Genomic DNA, 17,847 nt, shown 5'->3' with positions numbered 1-17,847 from the left:
TGAGGTCTTAAACTTCCATCAAAGGAATGAAGAAAATATGAAGGAAACATGGGATAGAATTTCTAAAGCACACAAACGAATTATGCCTTGGATACCTATCAAAATTGTGCTTAGAAACTTTTATCATGGTCTCTTTATATGGTGCAAACACTCTCTTGATATTATAGCTAAAGGAGATTTCTTAGAGTGTGATGAGGCAAGAGCTCTTGATATTATACATGGTCTATCTAATAATCTTGTTTATAATCATGGTTATGACACTATTATAGATAGACTAGCTACTATTGAAGGGAAAATAGATGCTCCAGACTTAAGAGAAAGAGAGAAACCCATGGTTGATAAGGAGAGGATTTTAAAAATAGATGATGACTGGGAGCCTTTTGTTAGAATTAGCATCTCTAACCAAGAATTCCTTGCTTATTGTGATATTGGATCCATGGTTTCATCCCGGCTAGGGAACAGGAACTTGTTGTGCAACTTCGTTCGGAGCGTGTTCTCCATATGTGGTATCTTCTTTAACTTTACATCGTTGATGTTGGCGGTTTCCCTGAGAATGCATCCTAGTTGATTTTCGTAGAACTTGTGCACTTCCTCCAGTGACGTTGCCTCTCATTTCATGGGGTGCATCACCGTGACCATGATTTTTCGGTGTCGAGCTCGTTTGGTTTTCTTTCCCTCTTCGGCTTCGGTCCTTCACGTTACGTCAACATCGTTGCCGGTCTTGGGGCTGGTGTCGTTGTCTTTGCCACTGTCGGCGCCTCTGCGAGTGTCGGTGTCGGGGTTGGTCTCAGTGCCACCCGGCATCCCCATCTTATGTTCATCCGAGTAATTTTAAAAAAGATATGCTTCCGCAAAATGGTCATATTTGCCGTAGGCAGAACCCCCGACTTTGTCGTGTATTAATTTCCTATGAGTATTTAAGTATAATAGTTTAATTCAAGGACGAATAACATGAATAATAAAAGGGACCTATATTTGGTCAGAATGTTGATTCATTCCCCTTTCTGGCAATTCTTGGGCACTCCATATGTCCTAGTTTCTAACACAATTTATTCTGAAATTCAAAGAAATTTTCGGCATGACCTTAGCTAAAAAATGGACATATGGAACGCCTAAAATTTGCCGGAATGGAAATGAATCAACATTTTGGCAAAACATAGGCCACTTGGACATTCCGATTAACACAAAACAATATGTGATTAATTAACACAAACTTAGCAAGCAAAATTAATACCAATAGCAATTAAATGACAAAAAATTCAAAAAATAGATTTAACCTAGCAAATTAGCTAATCTATTTCTTATTCTCCTCCTCTATTTCTTCTTCTTGTCCTCATCTTCTTCCTTTTATTCTCTTCTTCTTCTTATTCTTATTTTCTTCTCCTCTTCTTCGTCTCCTCTTTTTCTTCTACTTCTCTTCTTCTACTTCTTCTCTTCTTCTATTTTTCCTCTTCTTCTCCTCTCCTCCTCTTCTTATTCCCCTTCTTCTTCTTCTTTTCTTCTCCTCCTCTTCTTATTTTCCTTTTTCCTATTCTTGTTTTCTTCATTTTGTTTATATTTCTTCTTCTTCTAACCCTAACCTAATTCTAAATATTACTAACCCTAATAACCTAGCACTAACCTAATAACAATAGAAATTAAATGTCAAAAAATAAAAAAAATAGAATTAACCTAGCACAAAATTAAAAAAAACAGTTTTTTCTTCTCCTCTTCTTCTTCTTCTCCTCCTCCTCCTCCTCTTGTGCTTCTCCTCCTCTTCTTCCACTTCTCCTCCTCTTCTTATTCTCCTTCTTCTTCTTCTTTTCTTGTCCTCCTCTTCTTATTTTCTTTTTCCTATTCTTATTTTCTTCTTTTTGTTCATTTTATTCTTCTTCTAACCCTAACCTAATTCTAAATATTACTAACCCTAATAACCTAGCACTATCCTAATAACAATACAAATTAAATGAAAAAAAAATAAAATAATTAACCTAGCACAAAATAGAAATAAAACAGATTTTTATTATCCTCTTCTTCTTCTTCTCCTCCTCCTCCTCCTCTTCTTGTACTTCTCCTCCTCTTCTTCTCCTCCTCCTCCTCCTCTTCTTGTACTTCTCCTCCTCCCGTTCTTCCACTTCTCCTCCTCTTCTTATTCTCCTCCTTCTTCTTATGTTCTTCTCCTCCTTTTCTTATTTTCCTTTTTCCTTTTCTTATTTTCTTCTTTTTGTCATATTTCTTCTTCTTTTAACCCTAACCTAATCCTAAATATTACTAACCCTAATAACTTAGCACTAACCTAATAAAAATAGAAACTAAATGACAAAAAACAGAATTAACCTAGCACGAAATAAAAAACAGATTTTTTCTTCTCCTTTTCTTCTTCTCGTCCTCCTCTTCTTCTACTTCCCCTCCTCTTCTTCTACTTCCCCTCCTCTTCTTATTCACCTTCTTCTTCTTCTGGAGGGGGTTGAGGGGCGAGCGGGAGAGAGGGGTAGGGTTTTACCTAGACACAGGAGGGTGGCGGCGGTGTCCGGTGGCGGCAGCAGCGAGCACAGGAGGGGGCGGCGTCCGGCGGTGGCGGCAGCGACACAGCACGGTCTTGGGGGGAGAGGTGGGATTGAAGGGAGTTAAGAAATTTCGAGCCAGTTTAGTAAACATAGCAGTAGCACTGGATTTAAGCCAGCACTACTTATAACTTAGCGGTAGCGCTGCTTTTAATACAACGCTACTCCTAAATGCCCTAGGAAAAATAGCAGTAGCGTTGGTTTTGTACCTGCGCTACTGCTAAGTTAGCACTAGTGCTTGTACCAATCCAGCGCTACTGCTAACATTATTATTTTTATTATTTTTCTTTTTATTATTATTTTCCTTTACTTTTCTGTTTACTTTTGTTTTTATTTAGTATTGCTTTCTCCCTTTTTTTGTTTTTTGTTTTTATCCCGATGGCCTCACACACTGTCGACGACGAGAACGTCTCCCTCCCGGCCACACTGCGCAATATTGTCGGAACCATGTGTCGTTTCATACACAAAATACATATATATATATGTATGTATGTGTGTGTGTGTGTGTTTGTATATATATATATGTATATGTATATATATATATATATATATATATATATATATATATATTCTCAACTACGTCGAAGACGTTTCACATTGAGCTTCTTCCTTTCTTGTTCGTTTTCTTGATTCTTCTTTTCTGGCACCATGGAGTATGATATTTCTTAGGTAATGTAGTCTTGATTCTTCTTTTCACATATGCTTCATCATCATCGTCATCTTCCCTCATCGGTTTGCCGTATTGGTAGTCGTCTTCCTCGTTGGCGACTCCATCCATTCCGACGATGTTCCTTTTGCCTCTCCTCACAACAACACAGTTGGGATTGGTTGGGTCGGTTATGAAGAAACATTGTGTCACGTGCTTAGCGTGTATCCATGCCTCAGTTTGGCGATGACGTTAATGTTCACGGTACCGCTCTTTGCGTTGGGTATAGACATGGTAGTGAAATACTTGTTTTCTCCTATGACGACCATAGCCCACCTGACATGGAACATCGTCGTATCATGCCTTCCAGCATAGTTAAGCTCCCAGATCTCTTAGACCCTTCCGTAGAATCTTTCAGTTGTACCACTGGAGTCGGTCACGCATGCAATCGTCACCCCTGAGTTCTAGTAATCACTGTCCATGTCTTTGGCCTCCGTGTAGAACGTGTACTCGTTGATATCGTATGCCTCTTAGGACACGAGTTTGGGCTCGGGGCCATGTGCTAAGATGTGTACAAGAACCCGTCCGAACTGCCCTCTTCCGGGGGATTAGCACGATCCTGCTCTTTGAACCAATGCAAGAAAGTGGCATTGTGCTCTACAATAACTTTGTCATCCGTCTTGTGCATCCCCTCATCACGGTACTTCTTTGCGATGATTTCTTTGTGCAGTGTCGCATAATCATTACCACATCTATGTGTTGTAGCACTACTAAATTAGCCCTGTCAAAGTCGTCCCGTCGACCCGAGTAGTCCACGTGCAATTCCCTCCGGCCATTATTGTGACCTTCTCCTCAGAGCCTCCCATGGTGCTTATTGACGGGCAAACCAACAAAGGGGTCTTCTTTTCCTATATAATTCTCACAAAAGGAGATGCATTCTTGGGTCAGATACCCCTGGACGATGCTCCCCTCGGGACAGGACATGTTACGAAAGAATACTTTGATGACCCCATGCATCCTCTCGAACGGCATCATGCTGTGAAGGATTGTCGGCCCGAGCTCGATGATGTCGTCCACGATGTGGAACCGCAGATGCACCATGAAGTCAAAGTACGCGGGCGGGAAGTACATCTCAAGCTCACATAGTATGACAATGATCTATTCCTATAACCTTAGGAGCTGCTTCAAACTAATGGACTTTCGAGAGATAACGTCGAAGAAGTTGCAGATACTAGTAAGCATCTCACGGATGTGCTTGTCCATTATACCTCTAGTGGCAACCGGGAGTATATGCGTCATCATCATGGGACCGTCATGAGACTTCATCCCGCTAAACCTATTCTTCTTGGTGTCTAGAAATATACTTATCTTCCCACAGTAACCGGAACAAACTTTGATTCCCGTAAGGCACTTGATGAATTGATCGATCTCCTTCGCACTTAAGTTAAACCAAGAAGGGGCAACAATTCTCCTCCTTCCTATTGACTTTTCTTCCTGTTGGCCCCGTCGCCGTCTTTGTCTCCGTCTCCTCAATCGACTTTTTACGGGGCATGTGGAGATCCCCCCTGATCTCCAAATCCTCCAAGTCTTTCCTTGCCTTCGGCCCATCCTTGGTCGTCTCTCGCATGTTCATCGGTGTGCCAAGCAAGATCTTGAGGACATTCTTCATCATATGCATTTGATCAACGCAATGAGGCATGTCTTGATTGGGCCAATACTCCAAGTCCCAGAAAAGAGACCTAGTTTTACATACATTCAGCAGCGGCTTTGGCCCCTTTTCCATCTTTCCCAGCGTGGGGCATTGTTCCCAATTATTCGAGAGCTCGTTGATTTCGGCGCCGCTCCTCTTACGTGGAGGTCCTTGATATGTCTCAAATGTATCTATAATTTTTTATGGTTTCATGTTGTTATCTTGTCAACTTTGGATGTTTTATATACCTTTTATATCTTTTTGGGGCTAACTTATTAATTCAGTGCCAAGTGCATGTTCCTGTTTTTTCTGTGTTTTTGACTCTTTTCAAATCTGATTTTGGAACGGAGACCAAACGGAATAAAATCCCCGAAATGAATTTTTCCAGAACAGAAGAAGATCGGGGGACTTGAGGACCAAGGCAGTAGGCCCACAGGGAGCCCACAAGCCCTGTAGCCATGGCCAGGGGGGCCGCGGCTACCAGGCTTGTGGCCCCCTGGAGCTCCCCTGCCCTAGCTCTTTGGCCTATATATTCCCTAAAATCCCAGAAAAAATAAGGGCGTCCACGAAACCACTTTTCCGCCGCCGCAAGCTTCCGTTTCTGCGAGATCTCATCTGGAGACCCTTCCTGGTGCCCTGCCGGAGGGGACTTTGGAGCTGGAGGGCTTCTACATCAACATCATTGCCTCTCCAATGACTCGTGAGTAGTCTACTTCAGACCTACGGGTCCGTAGTTAGTAGCTAGATGGCTTCTTCTCTCTCTTGGATCTTCAATACAAAGTTCTCCATGATCTTCATGGAGATCTATCCGATGTAATCCTGTTTGGCGGTGTGTTTGTCGAGATCTGATGAATTGTGGATTTGTGATCAGATTATCTATGAATTATATTTGAGTCTTTGCTGATTTCTTATATGCATGATTTGATATCCTTATAAGTCTCTCCGAGTCTTTGTTTTGTTTGTCCAACTAGATCTATGATTATTGCAATGGGAGAACTGCTTGGTTTTGGGTTCATACCGTGTGGTGACCTTTTCGAGTGACAGAAGGGGCAGCAAGGCACACATCGTGTTGTTGCCATCAAGGGTAACAAGATGGGATTTCATCATAGATTTGAGATTGTCCATCTACATCATGTCACCTTGCTTAAGGCGTTACTCTGTTCTTATGAACGCAATACACTAGATGCATGCTGGAGAGCGGTCGACGTGTGGAGTAATAGTAGTAGATGCAGAAAGTATCGGTCTACTTGTTTTGCACATGATGCCTATATGTATGATCATTGCCATAGATAACATCATGACTCTACGCGGTTCTATCAATTGCTCGACAATAATTCGTTCACCCACCATCTACTTGCTTTCATGAGAGAAGCCACTAGTGAACACTACGGCCCCCGGGTCTACTCACAATTATCATCTCCGCTTTTACTTTTACTTTGCTCTGTTTACTTTTTTGCTTTCAGTTCTCACTTTGCAAACAATCTATAAGGGATTGACAACCCCTTCATAGCGTTGGGTGCAAGCTCTTTGTGTTTGTGCAGGTACTTGTGACTTGACGCGATCCTCCTACTGGATTGATACCTTGGTTCTCAAACTGAGGGAAAAAGTTATCGCCGTTGTGCTACGTCACCCTTTCCTCTTCAAGGGAACACCGACGCAAGGCTCCAAGGCCGCGGGGGTATCCTTTGAATATTTGCCAAGGAAATCCCTATAGGCGTAGCCAGCAGCAGAAGGATTTCTGGCGCTGTTGCCGGGGAGGAAGATCAAGTCAAGAACTCATCCAAGTAGGTGTCACACACTCATCTCTTGCATTTACTTTGTTTGCCTGTTGCCTCTTGTTTTCCTTTCCCCCACTTCACCAATTTGCCTTTTCCGTTTTCCTTTTTCGTTCGCCCTTTTCTTTCATTTTCCTTTCCTTTGCTTGCCCGCTATGTGCCCTCAATATGCTTGCATCTTCGCTTGCTGAAAATCTAGTGATATGGATCCTCACCCACTTGCTAATCTCTTTAAGAGATCCACTTATGTGGAACCAATTGCTAGTGAATTGAGTGCACTTGACTATCTTTATGGAGTTTTTCTTGAGATGCGTGAATCTGAAAATCGTGACGAAGAAAGTTATGAAGTAATTCACGAGGGCTCCTTGAATGGAAAGCATGATTGCAATGGTTTGACTATAAATTCTATTAGTGACAATCATGCTAAAAATATGCAAAACCCTAAGCTTGGGGATGCTAGTTTTGCTATCTCCCCTACTTGTTGCAATAATCATGATTGGGGTGATGATCTTTCTTACAATCTTGAAAATTTATTCAAGCCTCATGATGATTACGATATTTGCAATAATATTCAAAGTGGGTTTGGAGAAGTCATGACTTCAGTTGATGATAATCCCACTATTTTTGAAGAGCGTCAACTTTGCATGCATGTGGATCATGAAAAGAATATCCTTTGTGATAGCTATTTTGTTGAATTTGATTATGATCCCACATGTAATTTCTATGAGAGAGGAAAATATTGTGGTAGAAACTTTCATGTTACCAAATTACCTCTCGTTATGTTGAGATTGCTATTGTCTGTTTCTTCTTCCTTGCATTTGGTAACTATTTGTTGTCTTGACAATCTGTTTTCCTATAAAATGCCTATACATAGGAAGTATGTTAGACTTAGATGTGATTTTCACATCCTTTATGATGCTCTCGTTGTGCTTCAGTTCTTCACTTTTGTGTGAGAATCACTGATTTATCAATGCCTAGCCAAGGGCGTTAAACAATAGCGCTTGTTGGCAGGCAACCCAATTAATTTATCTTTTTCTTTCTATTTTGTGGCATCCACACTTTCACAATTCTATTGTGATTGTGTTTTTTGTGTTTCTTTTTGTGTTTGAGCCAATCAAAACCTTTATGATTAGTCTTGGTAATGGTTGTTTTATCTTGCTGGAAAAAGACAGAAACTTTTCGCTCACGAGATGATTTTTAATTTTTATTTAGAAAGAGCTTTTGAGTTGATTCTTTTTTCTGCTGATTGATGCATTTTCCCTAGACTGTCGTAAGTTTTCACATTTTTTGAAGTACGAGAAGTATACGAAGTAATACAGATTGCTACAGACTGGTCTGCTGTTAATAGATTCTGTTTTTGTTGAGTTGGTTGCTTATTTGGATGAAACTATGGATAGTATCGGGGGGTATTGGCCATGGAAGATTGAAAATACAGTAACCCAACATCAACATAAGTATAATTTAAGTTTTCTACAGTATATAAGGAAGTGGTGATTTGCTTTCTTATACTAATGATATCAAGAGTTTTTGTTTAAGTTTCGTGTTGTGAAGTTTTCATGTTTTGGGTGAAGTTGTTATGGACAAAGAGATAAAGAGTGGCAAGAGCACAAGCTTGGGGATGCCCAAGGCACCCCAAGTTGATTCAAGGATGCCGGAAAAGCCTAAGCTTGGGGATGCCCCGGGAAGGCATCCCCTCTTTCATCTTCAATCCATCGGTAACGTTACTTGGGGCTATATTTTTATTCACCACATGTTATGTGATTTGCTTGGAGCGTCTTGTATCGTAGTAGTCTTTTATTCTTTTTTGAGTCACAATCTTCCTTGCTGCACACCTAGAGAGAGAGACATGCACTCACTGTGATTTTGTCGAGCTTCACTTATATCCTTTGGTTAGGCAATTCAGCTCACATGTGTTTCACTTATATCTTTTAAGCTAGTTGATTTTTCTCTATGTGTTTCACTTCTATCTTTTGGAGCACGGCAGTGCGTGGCGTGGTAGTTGATCTATGCTATGAAAGTAGTCTCAAAAGGGGTAGTTATCCAAAGGAATATGAAAACTTCCACCTTCATGTGCATTGGGTAGTTAGAGAAGTTTGATTCATCTCAATTTGTTTTGAGTTGTGGTTGTGGTAATATTGAAGTTATACTAGTAAGGTGTTGTGGATCTAGAAATAATTGTGTTGAAGTTAGTGATTCCCGTAGCATGCACGTATGGTGAACCGCTATGTGATGAAGTCTGAGCACGATTAGTTTGTTGATTGTCATCCTTTGCGTAGCGGTCGGGATCGCGCGATGGTTTATACCTACCAATCCTTCCCCTAGGAGTATGCGTTGAATGCTTTGTTTCGATTACTACTAAAACTTTTGCAACAAGTATATGAGTTCTTCATGACTAATGTTGAGTCCATGGTTTAGATGCACTTTCACCTCCCACCATCACTATCTTCTTTAGTGCCGTGCAACTTTCGCCGGTGCATAAAACCACCATTAGCCTCCCTCAAAACAGCCACCATACCTACCTACTATGGCTTTTTCAAAGCCATTCCGAGATATATTGCCATGCAACTACCACCATGACATGTGCCACAGCTTCTACATTGCCATTGCATGATCATAAGATAGCTAGCATGTTGTTTCCATTGGTGTCTATGCCATGCTAGATCATTGTCACGGTACACTACCGAAGGCATTTCATATAGAGTCATCATTGCTCTAAGTTTTGAGTTGTAAGTGTGATGATCATCATTGATGGAGCATTGTCCCATGTGAGGAAATAAAAGAGGCCAGTGAAGCCCATTTACAAAAAGAGGCCAAAGATGCCCAACAAAATAAAAATAATATAATAATAATAATAAGTGGCCAAAGAGCCCACCAAAAAATGAGATAAAAAGAGCGAAGGGACAATGCTACTATCTCCTTTCCGCACTTGTGCTTCATATTAAGCACCATGATCTTCATGATTGAGAGTCTCTCATTTCGTCACCACCATATAGCTAGTGGGAAATTCTCATTATATAACTTGGCTTGTATATTCCAATGATGGGCTTCCTCAAAATTGCCTTAGGTTTTCGTGAGCAAGCAAGTTGGATGCACACCCACCAGTTTTCTTTAAGAGATTTCACATACTCTTAGCTCTAGTGCATCATTTGTATGGCAATCCCTACTCATTCACATTGATATCTATTAATGAGCATCTCCATAGCTCATTGATATGCCTAGTCAATGTGACCATCTTCTCCTTGTTTGCCTTGCAACCTCCACCATAGTCCATTCCACTTATAGTGCTAAAACCATGGCTCACGCTCATGTATTGCGTGAGAGTTGAAAAGTTTGCGAAAGTAAAGGTGTGAAAATAATTACTTGGCCAATACCGAGGTTGTGCATGATTTAAATTCGTTGTGCAAGGATGATAGAGCATAGCCAGACTATATGATATTGTAGGTATAACTTTCTTTTGGCCTTGTTATTTTGAAAGTTCATGATTACCTTGCTAGTTTGCTTGAAGTATTATTGTCTCCACGTCAATATAAAACTATTGTTTTGAATCTAACGGATTTGAACATTCATTTAACATAAGAGGAGTTACAAAGGACATCTATGCTAGGTAGCATGAAAGCATCAAAAAATCATTCTTTATCACCTCCCTACTCGAGGATGAGCAGGAGTTAAGCTTGGGGATGCTTGATACGTCTCAAACGTATCTATAATTTTTTATGGTTTCATGCTGTTATCTTGTCAACTTTGGATGTTTTATATACCTTTTATATCTTTTTGGGACTAACTTATTAATTCAGTGCCAAGTGCCAGTTCCTGTTTTTTCAGTGTTTTTGACTCTTTTCAGATCTGATTTTGGAACGGAGTCCAAACGGAATAAAATCCCCGAAATGAATTTTTCCAGAACAGGAGAAGATCGGGGGACTTGAGGGCCAAGGCAGGAGGCCCATAGGGAGCCCACAAGCCGTGTAGCCGTGGCCAGGGGGCCCGCGGCAACCAGGCTTGTGGCCCCCCTGGAGCTCCCCTGCCCTAGCTCTTTGGCCTATATATTCCCTAAAATCCCAGAAAAAATAAGGGCGTCAACGAAACCACTTTTCCGCCGCCGCAAGCTTCTATTTCCGCGAGATCTCATCTGGAGAACCTTCCCGGTGCCCTTTCGGAGGGGATTTTGGAGCTGGAGGGCTTCTACGTCAACATCATTGCCTCTCCAATGACTCGTGAGTAGTCTACTTCGGACCTACGGGTCCGTAGTTAGTAGCTAGATGGCTTCTTCTCTCTCTTGGATCTTCAATACAAAGTTCTCCATGATGTTCATGGAGATCTATCCGATGTAATCCTCTTTGGCTGTGTGTTTGTCGAGATCCGATGAATTGTGGATTTGTGATCAGATTATCTATGAATTATATTTGAGTCTTTGCTGATTTCTTATATGCATGATTTGATATCCTTGTAAGTCTCTCCGAGTCTTGGGTTTTGTTTGGCCAACTGGATCTATGATTCTTGCAATGGGAGAAATGCTTGGTTTTGGGTTCATACCGTGCGGTGACCTTTCCTAGTGACAGAAGGCGCAGCAAGGCACGCATCATGTTGTTGCCATCAAGGGTAACAAGGTGGGCTTTCATCATAGATTTGAGATTGTCCATCTACATCATGTCATCTTGCTTAAGGCGTTACTCTGTTCTTATGAACTCAATACACTAGATGCATGCTGGATAGCGGTCGACGTGTGGAGTAATAGTAGTAGACGCAGAAAGTATCGGTCTACTTGTTTTGGACCTGATCCCTATATGTATGATCATTGCCATAGATAACGTCATGAGTTTGCGCGGTTCTATCAATTGCTCGACATTAATTCATTCACCCACCATCTACTTGCTTTCATGAGAGAAGCCACTAGGGAACACTACGGCCCTCGGGTCTACTAACAATTATCATCTCCGCTTTTACTTCTACTTCGCTTTGTTTAGTTTTTTCTTTCAGTTCTCGCTTTGCAAACAATCTATAAGGGATTGACAACCCCTTCATAGTGTTGGGTGCAAGCTCTTTGTGTTTGTGGAGGTACTTGTGACTTGATGCGATCCTCCTACTGGATTGATACCTTGGTTCTCAAACTGAGGGAAATACCTACTGCCGCTGTGCTACATCACCCTTTCCTCTTCAAGGGAACACCAATGCAAGGCTCCAAGGCCGCGGGGGAATCCTTTGCATATTTGCCAAGGAAATCCCTATAGGCGTAGCCAGCAGCAGTCCTCGATGCTCAGCCAAACCATTGAATAGTTCTCCACGTTTTCACCATGGGTCATCCTTTTTGAGCCATCTATGATGCTCCATGTAAAATATTTTCCTAGGACCGCCATCTTTCATTGATATAAGCTGCCCAGACGTTGTATCATCCATGCACCTCGTGTATCCGCAGTATCCGTGGCACAACTGGCCCGAGGTGTACCCGTAACCGAGATAGTCATGCATCGTCGTCATCAGCGCAACTCTCATATAGAAATAATTTCTTGTGCTGGCGTCCCATGTCTTGACCGGCGATTTGCATAACGTGTCAAGCTCCTCTTCCAAAAGCCCCATATACAAGTTAATATTATTTCCCGGTTGTTTCAGCCCTTGAATTAGCATGCTCATGTGTATGTACTTTATCTTCATGCACTTCCATGAGGGGGGGGGGGGGTTGTACATCCATACAAAGACGGGCCATGTTTTGTGGTTGGTGCTGTGATTTCCAAAAGGATTCATGTCATCTATACACGCACCAAGCACGATGTTCGTTGCATCTTGTCCGAAAAATTGATATTTGGCATTGAGTTATCTCCACTGGCTAGCATCTGCGAGGTGTATCGCTTCGGATCATCTCCATCATCGGGCTTCTTCCGCTCCGCGAGCCAGCGCATGAGCTTTGCTTCCTTAGGATCTACGAAATACCGCTGCAGACGGGGAGTGACCCGAAAGAACCATACAACTTTCTAAGGAGCTTTATTTCCTCTCTTCTTGTATCGAGAAGCATTTCACACTGGACACCAAGTTTTCTGCGTGCCCCCCGCCCCCGATAAATGATGCAATCATTGGTGCATGTGTGGTATCTAATGTGCGGTGGATCAAGAGGGCAAACAATTTTCTTGGCCTCATCAACACTAGGAGGACACAAGTTCCCCGCGGGGAGAACTTTATTATGTAGATACTTCAAATGCTCATTGTGGCTTTTGTTTGTCTATTTGTTTTTGGCCTTCATCTTTAGAAGTGAGAGCATGAAACTCAAGCTGGTAACCTCGGGATCGCAACCTTCATATAATGGAGTCCTCGGGTCTACTTCAAGTTGTGCCAGCTTGTCCTTCTCTCTAGAAGCTACTCTGTCGCTAATCGTACTCGTGCGAAGGAGGTTTCGAACATGAGGGACCTGCACGACTAAACTTAGTAGCGTCGAAGTTTGCGGCATGTCCGTCGCCTGTTCTCCGACATGTCCACACTCTTCTTCTTCGCTGTGTCTAGAGTCTTTTCCGCTGCCATGTCCGGACTCTTCCCCGCCGCCGTGTCTGGAATCTTCCCCGCCGCCATGTTCGGACTCTTCACTGTCTTCGTGTCCGGCGCCATCATCTTCGTTTCGATCGGTCATCTCTTCGTCTAGTCCCATGTCATTATTCCCTGCCATGTGGACATCCTCATCATCATCTTCACTTATCCATAGAGTATAGCCATCCATGAAACCATTGATTACAAAGTGGGCCTTCAAACTGCCACCATCATAAGGGTCCAAAATTACTCCTTTGCATTTTGTACCTGGACATCTAATCCCAGTCCATTTATTTGCATACATGTCCATCACCGTGGATTGAAAGTATCACTCGACCTTCCTTCCATTCACCTTCATGACTGCATGGTATAACAAGCAAAAGGGTTATAAACAAAATGCATGCACATCAAAATTTGGCGTGCCCTTGCCTAAAAATAGGACATATCGTGTTTGCTCGAAATTCGCTGAAACAGAAATAAATCGACATTTGAGCAAAACATAAGAAACTCATGGGGCATGTCACTCACACAAATCCCTTCATATCACAAACACACAGATTCCCATTATTGAAATGCACAACTTTTTACTCACCTATATCCCGAGAGAGATTGTGCACGGTGATAGGTCCAAAATGCATCACTATTTTGTCTCATAATTTGTCTCTATTCATTCATATATTTCACTTTATGATGGTGTAATTGTAGTGTTTTGTCTTATTTTACATAGTTTACAACTTTTCGGTACCGAAACAGCAGATGCAGGATTCAGCGGAGAAAATAGCACGAAGACTTGCAATATCAGAACATCTCCAATTGAGATGAAATTTTGAGGGAAGAAGTTTCCGAATGGATCCCGAAGACAGGCCAAAGAAGGGCTAGAGGCGGGCGACACGTCACCCAGGCGACCTGTTGGTGCCCCCCAGGCTGCCTGGGTGATGGGCCCCGCCTCCGGTGCTCTCCTTTGGCCTATATGTTCCCCTTGACCTAAAAGTTCCGGGAATGGAAGAGTTTTCGCGATTCCAACGGTGCTCCGCGACCGAAACCTATAGAAAAGAAAAGACCTTTTCGGCGGGCGGATTCCGCAGGGAAGAACTCCACCCGGAAGGGGAGATCATCCTCATCGTCATCACCATCGTCACGGGCATCATCGAGATCATCATCACCATCATCACCAACACCAGCACCATCTCCACGTCCATCCCATGTACTTCACCATTGCAATCGGAGTTGTACCTTGCACTATTCATCCCCTCTACTCTACTGGTGTTGATTACTCTTTTCTGGTGAATGCAATTGAGTTTTGTTGGAGGATTAATTTTATGACCAGATTATTAATCATATTTTCATCACCTCTCATCATGATCTCTTTTATGTCTTGTGAGTAGTTCCATTAGTTCTTGATGACATGGGAAAAGTATAGATGCTGGTAGTCATATGATGTTGAACTAATATGTGTTGATTGATATTTAAGTTATGGTGTTATTCTTCTAGTGGTGTTATGTGAACGTCGACTACATAATACTTCACATTTTTAAGGACCTAGGGGAATGCATCGTGTATAAAGAATGCCTACGGGGGGTTGCCGGAGTGAAAGAAACCTGAACCCCAGTTCGCATACTTTTGCATGAGGGAGTATTGGATCATAAAGCTTATTGCTATGGTTAGGCTTTGCTTAATTTCTCACTTGTATTTGCGGATGCTTGCAAGAGGGATTAATCATAAGATTGTACTTGTCTTAGCCTACATGGTGCACTAGTTAAGATTCACCCACATAACACTTAACAATACAAAACATAGTACTAGATGGAATATGGCGAAAGCACTTGATTTTCTCTCCCATGTGTCCTGAGGAACGCCTTACTCTTTATAAGTTTAGTCCCTCAGCTTATCCTTTGTGTTAAAAAGGATTGGGCCACTTGCTGCACTTCGGCACCATTTACTTTACTTGCATTTATTTCCTTGTTGCTTATACTAGAAAACCCATAAAAAGTTACCTTTCAGTAATTGCAGTTATTCCTTGCTCAAGATCTCTTGTCAATACCTTCTGCTCCTAGTTGGATTTGACACTCTTACTTATAAAAAATGCTACGATAAATCCGCTACACTTGTGGGCCATCAAGACCATTTTCTGGCGCCGTTGCCGGGGTGTGTAGCGATATTGGTGAGTCAAATTGGTAAGGAAACCTTTACACTGTACGTGTTGTTTTTGTTATACTATTTCCACGTTTTGTCCCTATGGAAACCTTTACATGAGAAGCCTCCCCCACCTACTGAATATTTTCCTTTTAAAATACCAACTCGTATTATTGATTGTGTTTTGGCTAATCGTTATGCACGAGATAGACATCCAGGTAAACACTTGCTATATCTTTCACAACTATGCACCTTATTTAAGCTTGCAGGTATATCAATGGAATTTGTTATGAGAAATCTATTCTCTCTATCATTAAAATATAAAGCTTTGGATTGGTATAGGCTTCTTGATGACTCTCATTTACTAAATTGACAAGATCACATGCCTCTCTTTTATGCAAAGTTTTATCCTCTTCCTGAAATACATCGAGACAAGAATTATATTTATAACTTTTGGTCTCGTGACGAAGAAAGCATCGCTCAAGCTTGGGGGAGGTTGAATTCCTTAATGCTCAAATGTCCCAATCATGAGCTCTCCAAAGAAATTATTCTTACAATTTTTTATGCAAGCCTTTCTCATCAAGATAAAGAGATGCTCGATGCTTCCTCTAGTGGGGCATTCTCCAACAAAAGCACTGAAGCTAAGTGGGATCTTATTGAAAGAATCGAGAAGAACACTCTAGACTGGGAGATTGATAAAGGTATTGAACCCATTATAAATAACGAACGTGATTACATCGAGAGCTATGTGAAAACTGATTACTTCAATACCTTTTGCGCTAAGATTGGTCTTGATTCCCAGCTTCTAATTCATCTTTGCAAAGACTTTGCCTCTCATATTGACTCTTCTGAGAAGAAGGAGGATCAACACCATAAACCTTTTAAGGATTTACCTGTTGATATTAATGTTGTTGACCCTATCTTGCCTGCAGTTGAATATGAAAAGACCCCTTTTCCCGCAAGGATGGGAGAGCATTCTTTTATCATAGGCATCCTGAATAAAAGTGAAAGAACGACTGGTGAGCATGAGGACCTGATTAAAGTAGATCGTCAAGTTGGATTAGTCAAGGATCTTGTTACTAGTAATATTGAGGATTCCAATATAAATTTTTGTGCTGTTTCCACTAACCTTGTTACAACCAAGAATAAAGGCCCAATTTCAGGTACTCCAGTTGTATCTGTTAAAATAGGAGATCATAATTATTATGGGCTATGTGATTTGGGATCCAGTGCTAGTGCTATTCCTTTTTCACTTTATCAAGAGATTATGAATGAGATTCTACCATGTGAAATTGAAAATTTTGATGTTACTATTCATCTCTCAAACAAAGAAACTATCTCTCCTATTGGAATTGTTCGAGATGTTGAACTTCTATGTGGAAAGGTAAAATATCCTACTGACTTTCTAATACTTGGTTCAATACAATATAGTTTTTTCCCTATTATCTTTGGTAGGCCTTTTCTTAAAACTTGTGGAGCTATTATAGATTGCAGGAAAGGAAGAGTATTTGTTGAATTTAATGGTGAGCCATATGAATTTAACTTTTCTAAATTCTCAAAGCAAACTCATGGTACTGATCTACCTAGTAATGATAAAATTATTGAAGAGATTGCTTCTATTTCTATTCCTCCTAACGATCCTTTGCAACAATTTATGGAAAACCACAAGAATGATATGCATATGCAGGAAAGGAATCAGCTAGATGACATATTCTTGAGACAACCTGATATCCTGAAGCACAACCTTCTGGTTGAGCCTTTGGCAATTTTATCGAAACCAAAAGAAGACCATGTGTTTGATCTTAAACCTCTTCCTAGTACCCTCAAGTATGCTTATCTAAATGAAAAGAAAGTATATCATGTTATTATCAATTCTAACCTTTCAGGATATGAAGAAGAGCGATTAGTGGAATTCCTTCGTAAACACCGAAGCACTATTGGTTACAACCTTGATGATCTTAAGGGGATTAGTCCATATATTTGTTAGCATACTATCAATATTGAGCCTAATGCTAAACCGGTTGTTGATCATCAATGATGGTTAAACCCGAAGATGAAGGATGTTGTTAGGACCGAAATCCTCAAGCTTCTAGCCGTAGGTATTATCTACCCTATAGCTGATAGTAAGTGGGTAAGTCCAGTACATTGTGTTCCCAAGAAAGGAGGTACGACTATGGTTCCTAATGATAAGAATGAACTAATACCTCAAAGAATTATAATTGGATATAGAATGTGTATTGATTACAGGAAGCTGAACAAGGAAACCAGGAAGGACCACTACCCGCTGCCGTTCATCGACCAAATGCTTGAAAGGTTATCCAAAAACACTCACTTTTTCTATCTTGATGGGTACTCTAGCTTCTCTCAAATTCATGTTAACACGGCCGATCAAGAGAAGACCACTTTTACTTGTCCTTTTGGTACTTATGCTTATAGATGTATGCATTTTGGTTTATGCAATGCTCCTGCTACTTTTCAAAGGTGTATGTCCGCTATCTTTCATGGTTTTTGTGAGGAAATTGTGGAGCTCTTCATGGACGATTTCTGAGTCTA

Source organism: Hordeum vulgare, chromosome 6H (assembly GCF_904849725.1).
Source record: "Hordeum vulgare subsp. vulgare chromosome 6H, MorexV3_pseudomolecules_assembly, whole genome shotgun sequence".
Lineage (NCBI taxonomy): Eukaryota > Viridiplantae > Streptophyta > Magnoliopsida > Poales > Poaceae > Hordeum > Hordeum vulgare.
This window is presented reverse-complemented; position numbering follows the sequence as displayed.